The 25,180-nt window shown below is 40.8% G+C and overlaps 1 protein-coding gene across 3 annotated transcripts in view; it reads right to left on the reverse strand.

Annotated features, from left to right (window-relative positions):
• TMEM108 (transmembrane protein 108) overlaps positions 1–5,059 on the reverse strand; it is a 391,252-nt gene extending 386,193 nt beyond the window's left edge. For all 3 annotated transcript variants that reach the window (XM_032408682.1, XM_032408681.1, XM_032408684.1), the window contains exon 1: positions 4,972–5,059. The gene's annotated coding sequence lies outside the window, so the exon portion shown is untranslated. The remainder of the gene's footprint in view (positions 1–4,971) is intronic.
• Between the last annotated feature and the right edge of the window lie 20,121 nt (positions 5,060–25,180).

Raw genomic sequence — 25,180 nt, forward strand, 5'->3', positions numbered from 1 at the left:
GCTTACAGTAAAAAAACAGTGCAATGAAGGACGTCAGAAGTGAAAAACAGGAGTCAACCCCCCAAGTCACAAGTCAGAAAAGCACTATCTACCTGGAAATCAGATCAGATTGAGGGAGAAAGGAGGTTCTTACAATGCATGTCATCTTCAATGAAGGAACATGAATATGAAAGTGTTTTGGTGAAATCACAAGGGAGTACTTACTGGGCAAGCAATGATAAATGGAAATCAATACTTGCACATCCATTATTAATTTAAAATGAATAAAATGCTATTAGCATCTTCATTTAGTGAGCAATTTTAAACATTTCAATAAAGGTAAAAGGTTCTAAGAACTTCCATAGGTTTACTTCTGTACTCTAACCCCAGCCCTCATGCACTATATAGTGTCTTTAGCTCCTCAAAAACTCTCCCATCCTGGCAATTTTCCACAACCCACTCTAGACTCTAGAATTTCTACCCTATTTTTGTGCCATGGATTCCACTCCCCCACCCCCAACCCAGCTTTGGCAGTCTGTTGAAGCCAAAGAAACTCCTCCTCAGAATGTGTTAAATGTTATAGGATTACAAAAGAAGCCTATTATATGGACATATTCTTTCCACGCAGCATTCACAGTTCCATGAACCTAATATAAGAATATCTGATTGGTAAGGGACTCTTCTAGGATGATGAAAGTTTTTCTTCTAGGAAACAGTATGCAAAAAGTTTTAAAAACCCAAAGATGCACATAAAGAATCCTGTGCAGGATCAGTCAGTGAAGAACAAGCTGCAAAGAAAAGCCTGACCTTGAATTTCTACCCAAACTCAACATTATTCATGCTGTGGCTTTAAAATGCTACATTAAGGAATTACTCAGAATTTTCTTGGCTCCAGCCCTGCAGACATAGCATATTCTGAGTCCTGATGGCAAGTGGAGAAAGGCAGCATTGGAGAGGTAAAGATGGAGAGGAGTCTGAGCTTGGGTCCTAGTTCTCCAACAAGTTCTCTACCACTAACTAGTTCTGTTAGCTTGGTCACTCAGTCCTGAGTTGAAACTCTGCCTATTAGATGAGAAAGTTGAGTTAAACCACCCATAGGGTTTCTTCCAACTCTGAATTACTAGGATTCTAAGACAATACACAATCATTTCTCTGGAAAGAAGTATTACTGAGATTTCTTTTTGCCCTAGGCTCACAGTATGAAATTACCTTCTAGATGAATTTTTCAGAGGCTTCAGAAATACCTTACAAGAGTCACCCTGCCACAGAATAAGACTTGAAAGAGATTTTAATAGACATGTATCACCTCAGCAATCCCAGTGATCAGGCAAGAAAATGGAGTTTCAGAAAGGCAAAGATTTATTTGAGGTCACATAATGAGACAATGTTAATGCACTGTTGTAACTACTGCCATCTAGCACCAGCAGGATTTTAGGATTCAGCACTGGTAGTAAAAACCAGCTCATCAGTTCTCTTGGAGACAGAAATAAACCTCAAATAAGCTGAGCCATAGGGAGTGAACTGCATGAGGAAGCAGGTGATTGGGGTAATGACACCCAGAGGCAGCATACTGTAGCTCAGGCAGGGTCAAAACTGAGGTTCTCATATACATTGTAACTTCACTGGCAACAGCACTCACCTCCTTCAAATACCATGGTTACAAATTCCATCTCAAAGAACAGTCAAAAACAAAGAATAGCTATTTTAAAAGAGGGGAACAGATAAATGAATTCTGGCTAACAAGCTTAATAAAACCAAAATTCAAGATTTGAAATAACATAATCTTGAAAGGACAGCTTTAGCTAAGAAAACCTTAAAATACTTCTTAGTAATTTCCAAGTTTTAGAAGAAAACGATTCGGAATAACTTTGACCTACCTGGACAGCCCTGCAGTACAGTAACAACAAGCACTGCCTTTACTAATACTCTCACCACTACCTTCAGAGCATGTAATTACTGGATATTGATCAGGTTTAAAAGTCACATGTATATTTCCATAGTCCTGTCCATGTGTAGACTAGCTTTACGTGCAAAGAATTAGAACCATGACATTGTTGTGAATTTTGATTGAATCAGGATTTCAACCTCATGTTCAATTAACCAACATGTATGCCAAGAGCTTTTAAAACCTATGATATAATGCGTAATTGTTGCCTTTTCCCCTATACACAACCAGCAAAGTAATTGTACCCATTCCTCAACCTCCAACACACATTATTTCTACATAATATAAACAGTTGGGCTTTCAGAACCTTTTTTTTTTTTTTTTGAGAGCTGATAGCCTTTCAAAATCTGGAGGCTACACACCACTGGTTTGCCAGCTCTGTTTCATCTCCTCCAGGAATTCCAGAGACAGCAGTGCCATCTACTGGTAGGGAGGGCACAACTTATTTCTGGAAGCCTGTGGGTGACATGAGCCAAAGATCTGAAAGAATGGCAGGCTAGATTGTGTCTTTGTGAGCCTTTCTTTTCTAGAGCATATAACAAACATAACTGATGCTTACAACCTGAGAAACAGAACCTCCGTAGGAGTCTCCACATGAAGGGCAGCTCCTGTGGAAGCCATACAAAGCCCAGCCAGGCTAGCCAATAATGAGCTCTGCCTGGAAATGCCTCCTTAAGGCTCCAAAGAACCTCACTGAATTAAACATTTCCTGGCTCTCCTTTTCCCCCAGTGCTTCTGTTATCAGATGATCTCACCCATGCCCCCACCTGTGGCAATGTTATCCAGCTTTATCTTACAGCATGCATCTTAGGGAAGGTGCTCAGATCCATCTCAAAGTGAAGGCTCTTATATTTACACAATGTGACACAGATCCCGCTCAAAGGACACTATTGCTTAGGTATGCAGGTCGGACTCTAATTTCTCTCATTGCTCTCCATCCTCCGTGTTCCTGACCCAGAGAACAGAAATGACAGAAAGGAAATGATTTCGTTGTTGCTTCGAAAGCAACACTAGTGGGCTTTCATTGAATCAGAAAATAAAACCTTGTCTTGTAGGTCACTGAGGTAACACTGCTTCCCCTCAAGATCAACTAAGCCAGCCACTCTTTCTCTTTTACCTTCTATAAACCTATACATGTTTCTATACTTTTTTTAAAACCCATCTCTCTTCCAAAGGCTGAACATAAACATACTATGACCTTTACATAATTTATATAAAAATGACATTTTTCTAAACATAAAAGCATATTTTTTCAAACTATACCACCTACCCCACCTTCAGAATTCCTTCTCCCCCACCCCATCACATGCCATCTTAAAAAAAAAAAATCATTGGTAAATTGAATTATTCACACTAATTTACTTTATATTCCAATCTATGGGGTAACAATCTATAGTCACTTTAATAGGGTCATTTGTTACATTCCCAAAAAGCTTTGCAGCAACTTTACTTTCATTCACCTCAGAAAACCACCAAAAAGTTGATTTGCTACAGCTGATAAACGTTCCGATTCCCCTAACAAATTTAAGTGTTCCTGCTTCAATTTGTTTTAACTTGCCAAGTAAACTGATTTCTTAGCAAGTGTAGGCATTTCATAGGCATGAGGTGTGTCTTGGATGTTTGAAAAATCAGTGTTTCCTAAAGAAACAAAACTTTGTATGTGGGGAGGTAAGAGTAATAAAAGGGCTTTGAAGGAGTATCAGGAGGTCTCCAAGGAATCAGGTAGAGAGATTCTTCTCATCTCACACCAGGGTAAGTTTTAAATAGATTACAGTGAAACTCCAGCATATGGTAAAAATCTTCCTAATGACTGATGAACCATTTCTTACCCAACAAAGTAGTGGAAAACTGAAGGGACTTTTAATATTTCATTATAAGATATACAGTATGCCCTTGCTATTACAGGTCTGGGGAAATGGAGAAGGAAAGCAGATGTCTTGCACACAACTTCCTTTTTTAAACTATGACTTAGAGGAGACAGCCCTCCATCCCCAACACACAAACCGTTTTTGGCATCCAAATGGTCTTTAAACAAGCACTTTTCAAAGAATTAAGGAGGTCTGAATAGGTGTAATTTACACCATGCCTTCCCTTCTCCCTACAGGCCATTAACACGCTCAAAATAATTACTCTCTTCTGCACACCAGAAAGATCTCAGTTTACAGAGATAACCGCCACCCCACCCCACTGACCCCCCCAAACCCCTATCTTCTTGATGGAGAATCTCAGTGTTATGATCTGGTCTGCAGTTCACTGCAGGCATTTCCCTCCTCACGATTTACCAGTCATCGGTTTCGCTGTATCTGTAATTCCTTATTGTAGCCTCTCATTTAGACCTGCTCCTGCTCATTTAGACCAGTGCCCAACTGCTTAAAAAATTTTTTTTCACCTCTTAACGAAAATCTGGATTCCCTCAGCAGGCTAAAAGCGTTCAGTATCGATGCAACTCTGGGGTGAGAGCTCGCGTGCAGGTCCGGAGAAGCCTTCTACCGGCAACACTTGGGCTCGGTCCACCGGTCGCGAACCCCCCCCCCCCGCCCGCCCGCACAGCTGCGCTAGGAATTCGGCGTCGGTCGCCGCCGGATTAGTTCGAGTCCCGCGGCTTGGCTAAAGTGACACATTTTTTTCCCCTTCCTTCTCACATGTGACAGGTCCCACTGCATTAAAGCCATCCTCTCCCGAGCCCAGCCCAGGTCCGGAGTCCACTGATGCCCGCGCCACACCACGCTCACCCTTTACCAGGGGAGGGGGCAGATACCAGCATCCCTCCAGGCGCGAAACAAAGGCAGAGACGAGGCTGCCAAGTGGGCAACTCCCCTCGGGCGGACTCGTCACCGTGGTGAGGATAGGAAGGTGCATTTAGAGGGTAGGGAAAGGGAAACCGAGGCACCCAACCGGGGTGGCTGAGTGCGAGTCTGCATCCTACCCGAAGCAGAGCTCCCCGGGCGGACCCCAGACTTCCCCCTTCACCCCGCCCAGCCCTGCCCACCGGGCTAGTCCGCACTAGCCGCGGTAGGGGCAGGGGGCCGCCCGGCGGCGGCGCTTACCTCAAGAGAAGCGCTCCGGCTCCCTCCGACGGCTCCGGAGAAAGCCCCGCCGCTTGCGCACGCGCACTCGCGCTCTCGTGGCTTCGCGCCCCCGCGCGCGCCCCTCCGTCCGGGCTCTGGCCCGCCCCAGCCCTGTCCGTCAGAGTCCACGAGAGCCAATCCGGTAACAGGAAAGGCCCGGTGCCGGTCACGTGGTCTGGCCAGCCAATCACCAAATTGCCCTCGGCAGCACCCGCTCCGATGTCCCTGGGGGTTCGGTTGCTACCCAGCCGAGCCAGTGCGAAGCGGGCACAAAGGGCTGAATCTGTTTTCCAGAGCTGTTTTTGCTCAATGAATGAATTAATAAGTCAACTGATATTTGAAATTCTAAATATTAATAGTAGTCACCTGGGTATCTTGTTAAAAGGAGGATTCTGATCCAGTAAATCTGGAATGGAAACCTGAGATTCTGCCTTTCTAGCAAGCTCCAGATGGTGATGATGATGCCCCTGATCTGAGGACCACGCTCTGAGTAGCAAGATTTTAAGGGCACCTGTCAGAAAATGGTTTAGCCCTTGTTCCATATTATCTGAAAGTTTCACGACCTTTTCTTTTCCTTCCTTCAGTGATGGAAAGCATTCCAGGGACTAAGTAACATGGGAGGTGTCCTGGTGACACTCATAATTTGGGCACTGGCTGAGGGAAAGTGCGTTGAATTCCCACATCACCTACCCCTAGTCTATGGGGCAGCAATCTCTGCCAACTTGATGGTTGGAGTGTGGAAACTAGAAGTAGTAGAGAACACTAGGTTTACTTTCATTCTGAAGTATTTAGCATGTGTGTCAGAAAGCGACATAAGTAATTTTTGCTTTCTGGAAATTTACCTTCTGTCATAGAACTATACAAGCAAACTCAGAAAGAAACATATAGGAAAAACATCCAGAGAGCTATCGGTCTCAGCATCTTGAACAATTCAGGCATAAGCCAGAAAGGTTGTAAAATAACCTACGTTAGGAATCTTAAAAATTGCCCAGACATCCTTCTGTCAGTAATACCAGGGTCTGGAAGTCAGGAAGTCCATTGTCTCTGTCATCTCTCAAAACGTGACCTAAACGTAAATGTGTTCAGACCTGCCAGCTAGAACCTTTGTTGTTCAGCATAGTCAAGCTCATATTACCTACCCAGTAGTGTACCAAGGTGATTCAAAGGCCTAAGTGCTAAATTCTCCAAAACCTTCTTTCCCCAGCTCTTCAGACCATGACAATGCTTCAACCAGCTTTCTGTCCTATTCATCAAGATGATCAGACTGCCACTTAGAGAAAACTTCACCTTTGTCCGTGTATCTTGGGCCTCTCTGGCTTATCAACTCCAGAAGTGAAGCCCCCTTAGCAATCTTATACATTGCTTATCACAGTGTCTATATCAGAGATGGCTTAGCACAAAATCCAGGGTTACAGGCAATACATCAACAAACCTAGCACAACAATGGTTCCGGCTAGATCAAGAGTAAAGAAATATCTAATCAAGAAGAATCTATTTAAAAGTCTCAAAGTTTCTTTTGCTATCATTAAATCACTGTATCCCAAGCCTGGCTGCACAGTAAAACTTTTAAGGAAATAGATTTTTTGGGCACTGTGCATAGAGATTCTGATTGGGGTAAGGAGTGGAGCCTCAGCAGCTGTAGGTTCTAAAAGATCTACAGTGGTTTGTATCTAGCCTTGCTTGAGAAAACTGGCATAAGCTGCCAGGTTGATGGACTCATTCTTTAACAAGGGAAAACCAACTCTGCAACACAAATCACTAATGACATAAAGACTCTGATAAGAGGAAAGTTTCCACATAATTTGTGAGAATAGATTTTTTGTTAAGGCCAAAAATAATTAACAGGTAAGAGATACTCCCAGCCTGTTGAGTGGAACAAACTGAAAAGCAATGTCCACAACTAGGTTTAATTCCAGTTGATTAACTAAATATTAAAAAAAAAAAAAAAATCTACCACCTTTTAGCCGTACTAATCAACTCTCTTAATATCTTCATGTGTTTTATGCTCTTCTTAACTAAAAGCAAATTTCTTTGTGAGCATTATTAAGAGTCATTCTCTGAGGTTTTCCCAAAGTGCAACAGAATCACCTGGAGTACTTGTTAAAATGCAGATTCCCAGCATACCCATCCTGAACTTCCTTTAGCCTCTCCTGTAACAATTCTGAAGCTGCACTAAGTTACATTTGAGTCCGAGTGGTACCTCCTGATACAGAAAATATACATTATAGGCAAACCCTCAAGTAAAATAGATGTGCTATTAGTTTAGTTTGCCATGCTGGCTAAATAAATCTTATTTTATTTTAAAGAATTCCAAGAGATTCTTGATTCTTTTTCCTGGGTTTTTGCCAAATTCTGTCATTTTGTGAAATAAAGAGATTAGTGCTTGGATCTTAGAGAGCTGTTGTTGCCCAGACTTTTTCTATGGAGTGATATTTGCAGTAGTGGTGTATGACCTAGTTTTTAAATGAATTAGTGAGGTCCCTTCATAACACTGTGCCAACGAGAACCACCTTGCTCGAAAGTGACTTTATTTGTCACATCAGAAAAATGGAAGCCTAATGTAGGGGCCAGCAAACTAGCTTCCCTCCTGCTCTGACACTTTTAAAAATACATTTCACAGCATTCCAACGGGGGAGAAATTTTTCTCACCTTGTAAACTTGTAGCTTTATCTACTGAGTAAAATAAGGACAGTCTTCACTGATATTTAACTAGCGTGAATAATGTAAATTTTTAACAAGAAAAAAGCATTTATTTTTCTCATTGTGACTGTCATCATTACAAAAAAGGCAACAAGAAACAGAGATTCTTGCTTGAGGTTAAGAATTTGAAAAAAGAACATCCAGGCAGTCATTCATTTTTGTTTCTCAGTCTGCCTGCCTCACATACATAAACTGGCTATCCTATCTCAAGAAATGGATATGTGTGTATCTGATTTAAATCATGAGTTAGCTTAAGCAAGCCCCCTCCCCATTACCACCCAGAAATTGCTTAGAAAGAGATTTAGGTTTACTTGAAAACAAACAAGATGAAGACCTCCAAGTCTCCAGGAATCTACCCATTGCTCCATTAATGATCACAACCCCTACAGACTGCTTTATGATTGCTAATTATGTTTTAATCTCACTATCAATATATAGCTTCTCTAAACTTAATTGATTTCATTCAAGAAGACCCAATATTACCCAAGATTCTAGTCTCCGTCTCTCATATAAATCTGGTCAGGAGAATATTTTATATCTATTGTATCTGTGTTTTAATAACTGGTACCTTTTTTTTCATTCAGTGTAACTGTGTACAGATTTAACCTAACACCCTGGACATTTTTTAGATAAATTCATTTTCTTTGTATTCTTTATAGGATTTATTCTATAATTCATTCTATAATTTATTATACATAAATAACATATTCTTTTTTATTTTTCATAAAATAATAATACTTAAAATATGTGTATATAATAATATACACATTGGTATGATATGCCTCTCCATACCTCCCCCAACTTAAGAAATAAAGCATTTTTAATACAAAGTGCCCATGTATTGCTCCCAACAAATTGATTGTTTTTGATGAAGATATCACATTTAGCAAGCTTAGCTACAAAAGAGAGAAAATGGTTTATGGAAAGAAATACCATATTGTATGCATATAATAGAAAACAAATATAAATGGGTAAAATTTTTACTGAATATTTGGAAGTTCCCAAACTTATATAAGAAACAGATAACAGAGCTGGAAGTTTCAACTGGTCCAACACCTGTGTTTTACAATTACAAAAATGAACCTGGAAAGCAGATAACTTTTACAAGACAATACCAATAGTTTGGAGCCAAGGTGAAGGCATCAGGTCTCATTCACTCAATGAAAACACTAAATGTCCTCTTCTTTTAGCTCATTTTAAGAGAAATAAACCATCACAATTCACAATAAAAAGTGTTATGTTGCAAGTGAGGCTCATAACCTAAGAGAAATCACATAGAAGGAGCACCAATTCTGACTGATGAAATTAGGGAAGGTTTTCTGTAAAAAGTGATGCCTGACCTGAATTCCAAAGAACTGGTAAGAGTTAGCCTGCAAAGCACTAGAGACTGGGTGCTGCAGGACTGGCGATAGCCCATACAAGAGTGTAGAACGCTGGGGATGAGAAAATAGTTTAATTTGACTAGATGTGAAAGGGGGAAGAGTATGATTGAAGGGTGGGAAAAGACCAGAATGAGAGGATGAAAAAATGCATGATATGCCATTCCTTCCTCCTGTAATCAATCATAGCATTCAACTCTATTCTAGCGATTCTGAGTAGAATCTAAGACCAAATCCCAGTTCTTCCACTTGCCACTTGTGTAAACCTGGACAATTTGGCCCTTGGGAGGTATTAAATAAATGATTACACAGTTTTCTCATCTGTAAAATGGAAATAATGGCAATACAAGTACTTGTTTCTTACAAGTTAATGAGCTAATTAAATAATATAAAGTGCTTAAGGAGCACTTGTTGTGTAGGAAGTGCTAAATAAATGTTAGCTATTAGTAATAACCTCCTGAACCTGGATGTGGCCTCAGACTCCTTCTCAACAGTGTTACTGGCCTCCAACTTCAAAAAATCAGAATGGCGGGGCACCTGGGTGCTCAGTTAGTTGGGCGTCTGCCTTCGGCTCGGGTCATGATCTCAGGGTCCTGGGATCAAGCCCCACATCGGGCTCCCTGCTCGGCGGGAAGCCTGCTTCTCCCTCTCCTACTCCCCCTGCTTGTGTTCCCTCTCTCGCTGTCTCTCTCTCTCTGTGTCAAATAAATTAAAAAAAAAAAAATCAGAATGGCACTCAGAGGGATACCGCCCAGCACTTCCTAGTGCCTAACACAACTCTGATTCAGAGCTCTATAGCCTAGTGCCGCTCACCTATACTAATTCTTGACCACATTTAAGCAAGTTCTCTATGAAAAAAATGTCCCTCTCACTCCAACGCCAAGTCACACACACACACACACACACACACACACACACACACACAAAACCCAGCTGTTGGCACAACTATTTTCTTGAACATTTAAAGAGATTATTTTCACTGTTGGTTTTTTTTTTTTTTGAATTTTTATTTTTTTTTATTTTTTTTTTTAAATTTTTTTTATTGTTATGTTAATCCCCATACATTACATCATTAGTTTTAGATATAGTGTTCCATGATTCATTGTTTGTGCATAACACCCAGTGCTCCATGCGGAACGTGCCCTCCTCAATACCCATCACCAGGCTAACCCATCCTCCCAACCCCCTCCCCTCTAGAACCCTCAGTTTGTTTTTCAGAGTCCATCGTCTCTCATGGTTCTTCTCCCCCTCCGATTTCCCCCCCTTCATTCTTCCCCTCCTGCTACATTCTTCTTCTTCTTTTTTTCTTTCTTAACATATATTGCATTATTTGTTTCAGAGGTACAGATTTGAGATTCAACAGTCTTGCACAATTCACAGCACTTACCAGAACACATACCCTCCCCAGTGTCCATCACCCAGTCACCCCATCCCTCCCACCCCACCCCCCACTCCAGCAACCCTCAGTTTGTTTCCTGAGATTAAGAATTCCTCATATCAGTGAGGTCATATGATACATGTCTTTCTCTGTTTGACTTATTTCGCTCAGCATAATACCCTCCAGTTCCATCCACGTCGTTGCAAATGGCAAGATCTTATTCCTTTTGATGGCTGCATAATATTCCATTGTAAATATATACCACATCTTCTTTAGCCATTCATCTGTTGATGGACATCTTGGCTCTTTCCACAGTTTGGCTATTGTGGACATTGCTGCTATAAACATCGGGGTGCACGTAGCCTTTTGGGTCCCTACTTTTGTATCTTTGGGGTAAATACCCAGTAGTGCAATTGCTGGATCATATGTCTGTTCATGTCTTCTGCCCATTTCTTGATTAGATTCTTTGTTCTTTTGGTGTTGAGTTTGATGAGTTCTTTATAGATTTTGGATACTAGCCCTTTATCTGATATGTCATTTGCAAATATCTTCTCCCATTCTGTCAGTTGTCTTTTGGTTTTGTTGACTGTTTCCTTTGCTTTGCAAAAGCTTTTTATCTTGATGAAGTCCCAATAGTTCATTTTTGCCCTTGCTTCCCTTGCCTTTGGCGATGTTTCTAGGAAGAAGTTGCTGCGGCTGAGGTCGAAGAGGTTGCTGCCTGTGTTCTCCTTTAGGATTTTGATGGACTCCTGTCTCACATTGATCTTTCAACCATTTGGAGTCTATTTTTGTGTGTGGTGTAAGGAAATGGTCCAGTTTCATTCTTCTGCATGTGGCTGTCCAATTTTCCCAACGCCATTTGTTGAAGAGACTGTCTTTTTTCCATTGGACATTCTTTCCTGCTTTGTCAAAGATTAGTTGACCATAGAGTTGAGGGTCCATTTCTGGGCTCTCTATTCTGTTCCATTGATCTATGTGTCTGTTTTTGTGCCAGTACCATACTGTCTTGATGATGACAGCTTTGTAGTAGAGCTGGAAGTCTGGAATTGTGATGCCGCCAGCTTTGCTTTTCTTTTTCAACATTCCTCTGGCTATGCGGGGTCTTTTCTGGTTCCATACAAATTTTAGGATTATTTGTTCCATTTCTTTGAAGAAAGTGGATGGTATTTTGATGGGGATTGCATTGAATGTGTAGATTGCTCTAGGTAGGATTGACATCTTCACAATATTTGTTCTTCCAATCCATGAGCATGGAACGTTTTTCCATTTCTTTGTGTCTTCCTCAATTTCTTTCATGAGTATTTTATAGTTTTCTGAGTACAGATCCTTTGCCTCTTTGGTTAGATTTATTCCTAGGTATCTTATGGTTTTGGGTGCAATTGTAAATGGGATCGACTCCTTAATTTCTCTTTCTTCTGACTTGTTGTTGGTGTATAGGAATGCCACTGACTTCTGTGCATTGATTTTATATCCTGCCACTTGATTGAATTCCTGTATGAGTTCTAGCAGTTTTGGGGTGGAGTCTTTGGGATTTTCCACATAAAGTATCATATCATCTGCAAAGAGTGAGAGTTTGACTTCTTCTTTGCCAATTTGGATGCCTTTGATTTCTTTTTGTTGTCTGATTGCTGTGGCTAGGACTTCCAATACTATGTTGAATAGCAGTGGTGATAGTGGACATCCCTGCCGCGTTCCTGACCTTAGGGGGAAAGCTCTCAGTTTTTCCCCATTGAGAATGATATTCGCTGTAGGTTTTTCATAGATGGCTTTTATGATATTGAGGTATGTACCCTCTATGCCTATACTCTGAAGAGTTTTGATCAAGAAAGGATGCTGTACTTTGTCAAATGCTTTTTCTGCATCCATTGAGAGGATCATGTGATTCTTGTTTTTTCTTTTGTTAATGTATTGTATCACGTTGATTGATTTGCGGATGTTGAACCAACCTTGCAGCCCAGGGATAAATCCGACTTGGTCGTGGTGAATAATCCTTTTAATGTACTGTTGGATCCTATTGGCTAGTATTTTGGTGAGAATTTTTGCATCCATGTTCATCAGGGATATTGGTCTGTAATTCTCCTTTTTGATGGGGTCTTTGTCTGGTTTTGGGATCAAGGTAATGCTGGCCTCATAAAATGAGTTTGGAAGTTTTCCTTCCATTTCTATTTTTTGGAACAGTTTCAGAAGGATAGGTATTAATTCTTCTCGAAATGTTTGGTAGAATTCCCCTGGGAAGCCATCTGGCCCTGGGCTTTTGTGTTTTGGGAGATTTTTGATGACTGCTTCAATTTCCTTAGTGGTTATAGGTCTGTTCAGGTGTTCTATTTCTTCCTGGTTCAGTTTTGGTAGTTGATACATCTCTAGGAATGCATCCATTACTTCCAGGTTATCTAATTTGCTGGCATAGAGTTGCTCATAATATGTTCTTATAATTGTTTGTATTTCTTTGGTGTTGGTTGTGATTTCTCCTCTTTCATTCATGATTTTGTTGATTTGGGTCATTTCTCTTTTCTTTTTGATAAGTCTGGCCAGGGGCTTATCAATCTTGTTAATTCTTTCAAAGAACCAGCTCCTAGTTTCGTTGATCTGTTCTACTGTTCTTTTGGTTTCTATTTCATTGATTTCTGCTCTGATCTTTATTATTTCTCTTCTCCTGCTGGGTTTAGGCTTTATTTGCTGTTCTTTCTCCAGCTCCTTTAGGTGTAGGGTTAGGTTGTGTACTTGAGACCTTTCTTGTTTCTTGAGAAAGGCTTGTATTGCTATATACTTTCCTCTTAGGACTGCCTTTGCTGTATCCCAAATATTTGGAATAGTTGTGTTTTCATTTTCATTGGTTTCCATGAATTTTTTTAGTTCTTCTTTAATTTCCTGGTTGACCCATTCATTCTTCAGTAGGATGCTCTTTAGCCTCCATGTATTTGAGTTCTTTCTGACTTTCCTCTTGTGATTGAGTTCTAGTTTCAAAGCATTGTGGTCTGAAAATATGCAGGGGATGATCCCAATCTTCTGGTATCGGTTGAGACCTGATTTATGACCTAGAATGTGATCTATTCTGGAGAATGTTCCATGGGCACTAGAGAAGAATGTGTATTCCATTGCTTTGGGATGGAATGTTCTGAATATGTCTGTGAAGTCCATTTGGTCCAGTGTGTCATTTATTTATTTATTTATTTATTTATTTTTTAAGATTTTATTTATTTATTTGACAGAGAGAGAGATAGTGAGAGCAGGAACACAAGCAGGGGGAGGGGAAGAGGGAGAAGCAGGCTTCCTGCCGAGCAGGGAGCCTGATGTGGGACTCGATCCCAGGACCCTGGGATCATGACCTGAGCTGAAGGCAGACGCTTAACAACTGAGCCACCCAGGCGCCCTCCAGTGTGTCATTTAAAGTCTTTATTTCCTTTTTGATCTTTTGCTTAGACGATCTGTCCATTTCAGTGAGGGGGGTGTTAAAGTCCCCCACTATTATTGTATTGTTGTCGATGTGTTTCTTTGCTTTTGTTATTAATTGCCTTATATAATTGGCTGCTCCCATGTTAGGGGCATAGATATTTACAATTGTTAGATCTTCTTGTTGGATAGACCCTTTAAGTAGGATATAGTGTCCTTCCTCATCTCTTATTACAGTCTTTAGTTTAAAATCTAATTTGTCTGATATAAGGATTGCCACCCCAGCTTTCTTTTGGTGTCCATTAGCATGGTAAATGGTTTTCCACCCCCTCACTTTCAATCTGGGGGTGTCTTTGGTTCTAAAATGAGTCTCTTGCAGACAGCATATCGATGGGTCTTGTTTTTTAATCCAATCTGATAGCCTGTGTCTTTTGATTGGGGCATTTAGCCCATTTACATTCAGGGTAACTATTGAAAGATAGGAGTTCAGTGCCATTGTATTGCCTGTAAAGTGACTGTTACTGTATATTGTTTGTGTTCCTTTCTGGTCTATGTTGCTTTTAGGCTCTCTCTTTGCTTAGAGGACCCCTTTCAATATTTGTTGTAGGGCTGGTTTCGTGTTTGCAAATTCCTTTAGTTTTTGTTTGTCCTGGAAGCTTTTTATCTCTCCTTCAATTTTCAATGACAGCCTAGCTGGATATAGTATTCTTGGCTGCATATTTTTCATTTAGTGCTCTGAATATGTCCTGCCAGTCCTTTCTGGCCTGCCAGGTCTCTGTGGATAAGTCTGTTGCCAATCTAATGTTTCTACCATTGTAGGTTACATATCTCTTCTCCCGAGCTGCTTTCAGGATTTTCTCTTTGTCTCTGAGACTCGTAAGTTTTACTATTAGATGTCGGGGTGTTGACCTATTTTTATTGATTTTGAGAGGGGTTCTCTGTGCTTCCTGGATTTTGATGCCTGTTTCCTTCCCCAAATTAGGGAAGTTCTCTGCTATAATTTGCTCCATTATACCTTCTGCACCTCTCTCTCTTTCTTCTTCTTCTGGGATCCCAATTATTCTAATGTTGTTTCGTCTTATGGTATCGTTTATCTCTCGAATTCTGCCCTCGTGATCCAGTAGTTATCTCTATTTTTCTCAGCTTCTTTATTTTCCATCATTTGGTCTTCTATCTCACTGATTCTTTCTTCTGCCTCATTTATCCTAGCAGTTAGCGCCCCCATATTTGATTGCACCTCATTAATAGCCTTTTTGATTTCTACTTGGTTCGATTTTAGTTCTTTTACTTCTCCAGAAAGGGTTTCTCTAATAACTTCCATGTTTTTTTCAAGCCCAGCTAGTATCTTTAAAGTGATGATTCTGAACTCTAGATCTGACATCGTACTAATGTCCGTATTGAGTAGGTCCCTGGCAGTCGGTACTACCTCTTGTTCTTTTTGTTGAGGTGATTTTTTCCGTCTTGTCATTTTGTGCAGAGGAGAATAGATTAATGAGAGAACAAAATGCTAGCAGGGTAACAACGTCCCCAGAAAATATACTCTAAACAAGTCAGAAAAGACCTGAAGCAGTGGGAAAAGAAAGGGAAAGAGAGAAAAAAGAAAAGGAAAGAAAAAAAGAAAAAAGAAAAAGATAAAGATAAAAACAAACAAAAGCAGAACAAAACAAAACAAAACAAAAACAATGTGATCAAATATGATCAGGCTGGATTATAGATCAGTGCCACACACTAGATTTTGGGTGTATTTTGGTCTGTTAAAAGAAAGTCCCTCCCAAAATTTTAAAGAAAGAAAAACTGATATATGTACAAAAATAAGGGTTGATATGATGAAGGGATGGAATGTGACTGTAAAGATGGAAATTATAAAAAATTTTAAAAAAGATTTGATAAGTTGTTTGAAAAAAGAAAGAAGAGGATTAAAAAAGAAAAAAAAGAAAGAAAAAAGGGAGAGAATGTGATCAGGCAGGGGAGTAGAAAAAAACCATACACTAGAGATTTAGAGTATATTTTGATCTGTTAGAAGAAACTATCTCAAGATTTTAAAGAGAGAACAACTTATATATATATGCCAAAAATACGGGTAACTACTATGAAGGGATAGAATATGACTTTAAAAATGAAAAATAAAAATTTTTTTTTTTAAAAAAGGGATTGATAAGATGGTTGAAAAAGGGAAAAAGAAAAATTCAAAAAAAAAAGAAAAAAGGAAAAAAGAAAAAAAGACAGTTAAAAAAAATAATTAACTTTGAAAGACTAAAGAATCATGGTAAAAAAGCCATGAATTCTATGTGCAGTATTCCCCTAGCGCTGGAGTTCTGCCGTTCTCATTGATCGGTAAACTTGGTCTTGGCTGGCTGTTCTCGCTGATCTTCTGGGGGAGGGGCCTGTTGCCGTGGTTCCCAAATGTCTCTGCCGGAGGCAAAATTGCCCCGCCCTTGCCGGTCCAGGCTCAGTAATCTGCTCGGGTTTGCTCTCCGGAGCTTTTGTTCCCTGCAAGCTTTCTGTACAGCTTTGGAGGCGGAGAGTGAAAATGGCGGCCTCCCAGTCCCCGCCCCGGAGGAGCCGAGAACTCAGGGTCCCGCTCCTCAGCGAGCCCCCAGAGAAAAGCAGTCAGTCACTCCCGTCTCCCCGGTCTCCGGCCGCACTCCGTGCTCACCCGGCCTGTGACCGCGCCTTTCTATCTGGCACCCGACCCCGGGTGGAGTCTCCAAACCCAGCAGATCCCCGCGGTGCACTCCCGCACCTCTCCTCCCCGGGGAAGAAGGTGAGTCTCCCCGGATCTGCCGCTTGTTGGGTACCTGCTGGAGGAGCAGTGGCCCGACTGTGCCGCGGATCACGGTTTATAGCAACCCCGAGCTGAGAGCCCGCGCCTGGGCTCCGTCTCTGCAGCCGGCTTCCCTGCTCCGATCCCTGGGAGCTCTGCCGCACTCAGGCACCCCCGGTCTTTCTGTGACCCTGAGGGTCCTGAGACCACACTGTCCCGCGAGGGTTCCACCCCCCACTTCGCCACCAGAGTGACGTCCCTCAGCGGAGCAGACTTCTAAAAGTTCCGACTTTGTGTTCCGCGGCTCTATCACTTGCCAGAAGCGGCCGACGGAGGCCCCTCCCCCGCCGTCTATCCTCCCGAATATCGCCTCGGATTCACTTCTCCGCACGTCCTACCTTCCAGAAAGTGGTCGCTTTTCTGTTCAGAGAGTTGTTGCTCTTCTTTTCTTTGATCTCCTGTTGAGTTTGTAGGTGTTCAGAATGGTTTGATCCCTATCCAGCTGAATTCCTGAGAGGAGACGAAATCCAGGTCTCCTACTCCTCCGCCATCTTGCTCCGCCCCCTTTTTTTTGAATTTTTAATAGAACACATCATACACTAAGATGTTTGGATTTTTGTCCCTTAGATGTATTACTTCTCACTTGCTCACACTCAAGTTTATATGCCATTTCTATAGCTATACCTCCCAGATTTCTGAACTGTATTCCCACCAGCTTTCCATTCCTATGCAGAAGAGCTTAGCATCCTCTCTGAAGATGCAATATTGGGGTATGTGGCTTCTGCCAAATGATTTCTAAAATTTCTCCAGATTAGCTCCTGGGACTGGCATGGGTTCACACATGCATTCATTTCCACTCAGAATCATCTCTGGGGTTCTCTATGGTGAGTAAGAACTAAACTAGATAACAAGGAGACACAGAGCCAAGCAAACAGGGGTGGTTTCCTTTTGGGGAAAGCTTACTATCCTCTGCCTATCCTTCAAGCCCTATCCTCTGGACTGAGAAGCTCTGTTAGTCCTGGGGTGGAGACTGTTGATGCCCAATCAAGATCCCCCTTGGATCCCTTTCACCAGCTCTGTGCTCTCATCCCCTAGCCTCCACTCCTTTTGCTATAATCTTCAGAGGATTACCTTTGACATTGGAGCCAACTCACCTATATGGAACCAAAAGTGCCTGAGAGTGACATCACCCTGTTGAGCAGCCCACAGCCAATGACTAGCAGGTATACACATATAAAAATTCAGCTCCATTACTTCAAAGTGTGACACACTGTGCAGTGTAATTTACACTACAGGACTCCCTAGATCAGGCTGAATCTGTTGCTTGAAATCCCACCCTTACCTGGCTCTTATGAGTTCCTCCTAGGAGCACTTCCTTATGAATCACTAGCACCTGAATGCTTGGCTCAGAGTCCACTTCTGGGAGTACTCAACCAATGACCACTCATTTGCTTACTACTATGGTGTAGCATTCATCCCACTACATTTACTTAGTCTAAGTCGAGTGATATACTCTATATTGTACATTGCATGAGGACAGAGATCATGATTCATTCATCTTTGAAGACCCCAGGTCATGGCACATAGTTGGAGCTCAGTAAATCTCTGCTGAATTGACTTGAGCTAAAACATCTCTGGCATGTCTCACCATCTCCGCCCATCACCAGCCACTTCTCTGATCTCATCCCCACCTCTCTGTCCCCTGATACTCAGCTCCAGCCACACTGGCCTTCTTAACTGTTCCTCAGATATAACAAATCCACACTTGTCTCTGGCTGGAATACTCAGCTATGGTTTCCCACTTCCCCTCACCTTGCATCTGCAGGTGACCTCCGTCCCTCATTGAATTCAGGTGTCTGCTCAAAGGACTTCTTGTCAGAAAGGCCTTACTTGACCAAGTAATCTCAAGCAGCACTCCCTCCTATAACTGATGCTCTCTAACCCAGTCCTTCTCAACTAGGGTTCCATGACAGTATAATCCCTACAGAAAATGATTTTGGTGACTGTTTTTTTCCATTTCCCAAGGATGGTACACAGCTGGTATCACTCAATATGCATAGTAAAGAAGATAATTCATTGTATATAAAGGGTGCCTTAGGGCATTAGAGTTTAATTCTCTGGTAGAACTGATTGACATGGGCTGCTCTGAAATATCATCTGACTTTATTTTTTCTTTTAAGCTCTTATCAACATCTGACAAATTAATTCTTATTGCCCTACCCCACCCCCTCATTAGAATTTGAATTTTGATTCCGGTCCTTGTTTATTCCCAGTGTCTAGAACTGGTACATAACAGTACTGAAAAAGTATCTGTTGAATAAGCTTCACAGGATAGATGTATCTTATAACTTTTCAACTATAAAAACAATTCATGTTGGGGCGCCTGGGTGGCTCTGTCAGTCAAATGTCAGCTTTAAGCTCAGGTCATGATCCCGAGGTCCTGGGATTGAGTCCCATGCCAGGCCCCTTGCTCAGAGGGGAGCCTACTTCTCCCTCTCCCATTGCCTGCTGCTCCCCCTGCTTGTTCTCTCTCTCTCTCTCTCTCTGTCAAATAAATAAATAAAATCTTAAAAAACAAACAAAAAACAATTCATGTTAAAACATCTATGTACAGAAAAATGTATATTATAGATTACCCAAGTGAAATGATGAGACAGAAAATGTTAAATGGAATTGGGAAAGCTGAAAAAAATTGTCCAGATAATAATAATAAAAGTTCCTAATTATCCAAATACAAAGTAACCAACTGTTCAATCAGGATGAGAGATACAGGGGCCCAGGGGTAGGGGGTGGGGAGCAGGTAGGGATGCGGGCTGGATGTTAATAAATTGAGTACTGCTGTCTAAATCTCACTAGGAAGGGAAATAGAGGGAACTTTCATCCTAAACAGGATCAGAAATGGACCCAAGAGATTGCTGTGGGTGAGCCACTAAGCAAAAATTAATAACATAATTAAATTCTATATCCTCATGGGACCAGGGAAAACCAAGAAACCCGTCCCATATACTCTAAATTTTTAAAAAGTGAAATATGATAAATACAAGCCCCATTTAGGAGACAACTGAAAGGAAGGACTTTGAAAAGTCAATAACCCACAAGAAAAGCCTATATACTTTGTTGTTTGCTTTTCATGAAAAGCATATACCAAGGAATGAAAATAACAAGCATTCAAGGTAAATTGGTAAAGGAGTTCATGTGAAGAAAACAAAGAATAACAACTATAAGAAAAACACTCTGAAGAGCACCTTCCAAGTGCTGTGAAACCAATAAAAGATTATTTTAACATGTCAAAGGAAGGAAGTCACTCAAAGAGTTGGTGGAGTCCTTTGATCTTGTTGGGATAAAAGATTTGCTCAAGAATAGAAAGAGGCATATTTCACAGGCTGAATTATTTGCTGCAAATTAAGATACTGAAACAATAATATAGAGACTTTCTTTCCTAGGCTATCCACAAAGAGGGACTAGTTAGAATTACTTGATTATAAGAGTTACCATGTGCTCAGGATACTTTGCAAGGTTGAGCAAAATCAGTGTGCACAAATCATCAAGACTGAGGCATGGAGAATCTGCTGACTCGTGGGTGACTCGTGTATACAAATGTGTAGCCATTGACCATTCGTGTACAGGGTCTCTCTTCAGAAGAGAACTGAAAAAAGATAATCCCAAAGATTATTTAAATATTCAATGATTTTTAATCTCAATTATAGGCTCCATGACTTTGCCTGATGTAAAATAACTTAATGAAATGGCCATTTGAGTATACCTGATAAAAATTACATGTGGCCATGTTCTTTCTGTTGCTTCTTACCTCCCTTGACGCTACCACTTGTGAATTTATTGGCCAATTACAGGAAACTTACAGGTTAAGAACATTCTGAAAGCCTGGCACAGAGTGAACATTTAATAAATGTTACCTGCTTTAAAATTTTTTTTTTCAGGGGCACCTGGGTGGTTCATTTGACTAAGCTTCCCACTCTTGATTTCAGCTCAGGTCATGATCTCAGGGTCATGAGATCAAGCCCTGCAGCAGGCTCCATGCTGAGCTCAGAGCCTGCTTGAGATTCTCTCTCTCCCTTTGCCCCTGCCCCCTGCTCACACTCGCACACTCTCTCTCAAAAAAAAAAGAAAAATTCTTTTTTGTTTTTCTTCAGTAAATAAATAAAAATATAAAAACCAAAAAAAATGAAATAAAATAAATTATTTTGCTTCCCCTTTATTTTCTTTCCTTGTTTGTACTGAGCTCCTCCTGAATATCCATCAGCCATCTCCTGCTACATCAGCAATAGTCCTCTGACAAAAGTTTCTACTAACAAAGGGCCCAAAACATGGCCCTCATATATTCTTATAGCTATTTATGCTTAAGAGCTCTTATGGCTATAATTCCTCCTGAGAGGACGTAGGGGTAGCTAAAGCCATATTCTCCCACTAGGGAGAATATTCAGGTCTTCTGCTTTCAAAGATTTAAAAAAAAAAAAAAAGTGATGTTCTTTTGGCCAGAGCCCTCTCCACCCTACTGCAATTGCCTGTGTTTCCTAAGGTTCTAAGTGGTTTCAAAGGGAGCTCTGGACCCAGCCCAGTGCTTCTGCCAAGGGTTTTGATTTCCATAGTCCAAGATCTCTCCCTTGTCAAATATCCTCATCACGCACACATTTTTCTATTAAAACCCCAAACTGGGACTAATGTTTCCCATCTCAAAGAGATAATTAGAAATGAGCTTTAGAAAAGTACTTTACTAATTTCCTTCAGTTTAGTCCTAAATATGTCTCTGCTTGAAATGTTATGATGGCTATTATCAAGACACCCATCTCCCAAGTCTGGGTTCAGCACCTCTCCTCTGAGCCCTCATATCTACCCTGCATGTCTTCTAACATGGCCTCTGTCACACTTTATTACAATTCACTGTTCAGTGGTTCATGACCCCCACTAGACTAAGTTCTGTGAGGGCGGGGATTATTTCTATCTTGTCCTTTTTTGGACAAGAACAATGGCCCCTAGAACAATGCCAGGTGTAAAGCAGGTACTCAGTAATCATTTGTTAAATGAATGGAAGCTCTCATTCTCAGAATCCCCCCTCTACTTCTGTGGGCATCTCTGCTGATTCCACTCTGAACTGGAGAATTGCCATTACCTATTAGTAGGGTCTATCATTAACATTCCTTTATGTATCTTTTCCTTTCTGGGCTCTGTGTTCTCTTTGCTCATATGTGCATGTATAAATATTTAAATTCCCCTCAGGTTAAATTCTTTCCTCTAGTCTCACATTTCTTCCTTTCCCCTTACTAATTTTAGTAAGATCGTCAAACCTAGGTAGTGTTACTTCAAATATGAGCAGCTGACACCTTGTACACATTGCCAGTGACTCTATCACTGTAGCCATTTATTTTAACAAGCAAAAAAGCAATACAGCAAGATACTCTCCATATTCCATTCCTTTACATTCCAGTTTTTCTAGGTCTAAGTAGAAATTGCCTTTCAAACACTATGTCAGTGGGTCTGAAACTTGAATGTGCATGAGAATCACCTAGAGGGCTTGTGGAAACAAAATTGTTGGACCTTACCCAGAATGTCTGATTTAGTAGGTTTCGGGTGAGGGCTGAGAATGTACATTTTAACAAGTTTCTAGGTGATGCTGATGCCTTTGCCTAAGGGCCACACTTTAGAAACACTGTCATGTGTCATTAAGTGACAAACTCAAAGACAATATAAGAAAAAATAATCAACAAATTAATCTAAAGTCTATGTACAAAAGGAATTGTTCTCTATGATTGGTTATGACCAAAGGAGTATCATCATTCCAGGAAGCCAATCCAGTGTGTCACTATAGCTCAAATAATCAGCTGTTTGTTGACTATCATTCAAAAGAAACATATTTTTCTTTCTAATAAAACTTTGCCTACCTCTATCTTCCAAAATTTAAGAAAGCTACAATGGCCCTGGAAGAATTGCTGGGAAGGGCAGCTGGGCTGATAGAAAGCAAAAGTTCTACTGGACAGAAGGCTGCTTTATAAAGCCAAATAAAAGGAAGTAAGAGATTTTTTCATCTGAGAATGGTAAAAGCTAAAAGTTAAGACAATCAAAGCCTCTAACATTAGGAGCATTACAAATAGGTTGATAACCTAATTCTGAAATCCTGGAATGCAGAGGGTCCTTTGAAACTTGCACTTAGGGAGGTTTATGAAGAAAGTATTAACTTCATTCAATGGGTGTAATTTGTGGTACTTATAACCCCTGAATGGATATAAGGAAAATAAAGATAATAAAAATATATTTTGTCAAGTATATAAATAATAAAATAATACATTGTTAGCTTTTCATGGCCCACAGAGGGAAGGACTGCTTATCTCCCTATCACATGGCTCCAGTGATGTCTTTGGTAAAAGAATATGATGAATACTCCTTGAGTTTTGCCTTATAACACAGTTCTAACACTTAAAACCAGATGAGCAATTTAACCTTTAGACTTCATGTGGTCCACTTCACCTTGAAGTATGGCCTGTGATCCAAGTTCAGGACCAGTAACTAAAAAAGAACTTTTTTTAACTAAACTCTACACCCAATGTGGGGCTCAAACTCATGACCCTGTGATCAAGAGTCACATGCTCCACCAACTGAGCCAGCCAGGCACCCCCTGTAACTAAAAATATTAAAGTGAATGAATAATAATTCCATTTATTCACACATGCTCCAGCTTTTAAAAAGTGCCACCTGGGCATGGTAATTCAGGTAGTTCTGATACCTGTGTGTTTGGGGACACATCTGTCACCCAGGGCTAAGGCACAGACAGATAAAACATGGCATAAGACACAAAAGAGAAAGAGTGAAAGCAATAAAGACTATGGCTTAAGAAAAGGTTTACAAAACAAATGCAAGGTGAGGTCGGTGGGAAAAGTGTAACCAAACCAACATGAGTTTGCTCCTTTGAGTCAAAAACTGAAAGTCAATAACTCTAGGTTGAGTTGTTCCACAAAGTAAACTTTATTTGCAGCAAATAAGGAAATCATGGAGAACAGCTTCCAAAGCCATGACTCCCAGAACAGGGGTGAATGGGTTCCTTTTATTTAGGGTTAGGATGAATATTTAGAGAGGGAAGCCTGGTCCTCAGATGTAGAGGTGGGCATAAGGTGGTGCATGTGCCTTAAGAAAACATGCCTAGACATATATTGTATGTTATGTAAATGGGCTGACGCTCTTCCGTGGGTGGAGATTTTAGTATCATAATGAGGTAAAGGTAGTCATGGTTATTCTAGAGGTCACTCCATGGTCCATCTGCACAGGTGTGAGTCAGGGGTTAAGCTCAGACTGGTCTAGGTGGTCTAGCTGGAGGTCTTGTCAGGGCAGCTGCCTTGCTCCAAGGGTGACTTCACTTTCCATTTGCCTGAGTTAAGAGATAAGCTGGAAAGAAGAGCTCAGTGAAAAATGTGGGACAAAGGTTGGTGAGTGAGTATAAGCAGGTGGGCAGTAAAGGTCAGGTCTTGGGGTCTAGCTGGTGACAAATGGAGTACAACAGGCAGGAAGACAATAGAAAGAAGTGGATGTGTTGTTATTAAGTTGTAGCCTATTACTGCAACATGGGGATGAAAGATGGATCACATTTCACGATTCTTAAAAAAGAATCTAGAGATTTGAGTTTTTATGAGAATCTGTTCAATTCAATTTAAAAAGGAAATCTCTGTGCGCCAAGTAAAACACATTTGATAAGGGCCTAGATATATCCTTTGGCTAAAAAGGTCCATTCCTCATCCTAAACTCTCCCAAACTCCTTCTCAGAACTGTCATGTGTCTCTGCTAGGTGCAAGGGAAGCTGGGAAGTATAGTTTTTGTTTTTGTTTTTTTTGCAGGGTACATTGTGGCCCTGGTGAAAATTGGCATTCTACTACTAAGCAAGAAAGGAGACCACACATCCTAAGGAGGAAAGATGCCCCATGATTTGGAACGCTAGGTCTAAGAGAATTCTACAGACATTCACTCGCTCGGCAACCTCCCTTCTCTCTGTTCTTGAATGATCCTTGAAGGCCTCTGGACCAATCCATTAGCCTGAGTATAATGTGATTTGTACTGTTTTATTATAGAACTACATTAAATTAAAGGACTGCAGTCATTGTGCCAAATGTGGTCATTTTCAGTCTAGTACAGGTCTATGTAAAGCAGACAAATGGGAAAGGAAAGATATGCTAGAAGTTCCATGTATACAAATTAAAACTTGAATCCCTGCTTTTGCTAGGACTTTCATGATATGATTCATTTACTTCTCCTGTCATTACCCCAGTCTCAAGACAAGCAAATGTCTGAGAAGTCATTATATTTAAGTTACTTTGGGAAATCTCTTTATAGTCAAAAGCTGGATGGGCCAAGTACACATTTCTCATTTTCATGTCAATGACGGTCTTAGTTGAAGAGTCAATTGTACTAATTTTAAAAACCAGAAAAAGAAGACAATAGTCTACAAGTAATGATGCAATGACCATAGGTGAGGATTGACTAAGCCCTCAGGACTGCCTTCTGATTTTTCTGATTTTAGACTTTTTGGCTTCACCTTAAACAACATAGATAAAATGCATCTAAATGAGACACTAGAAA

This window comes from Phoca vitulina, unplaced genomic scaffold (assembly GCF_004348235.1).
Source record: "Phoca vitulina isolate PV1807 unplaced genomic scaffold, GSC_HSeal_1.0 scaffold10, whole genome shotgun sequence".
NCBI lineage: Eukaryota > Metazoa > Chordata > Mammalia > Carnivora > Phocidae > Phoca > Phoca vitulina.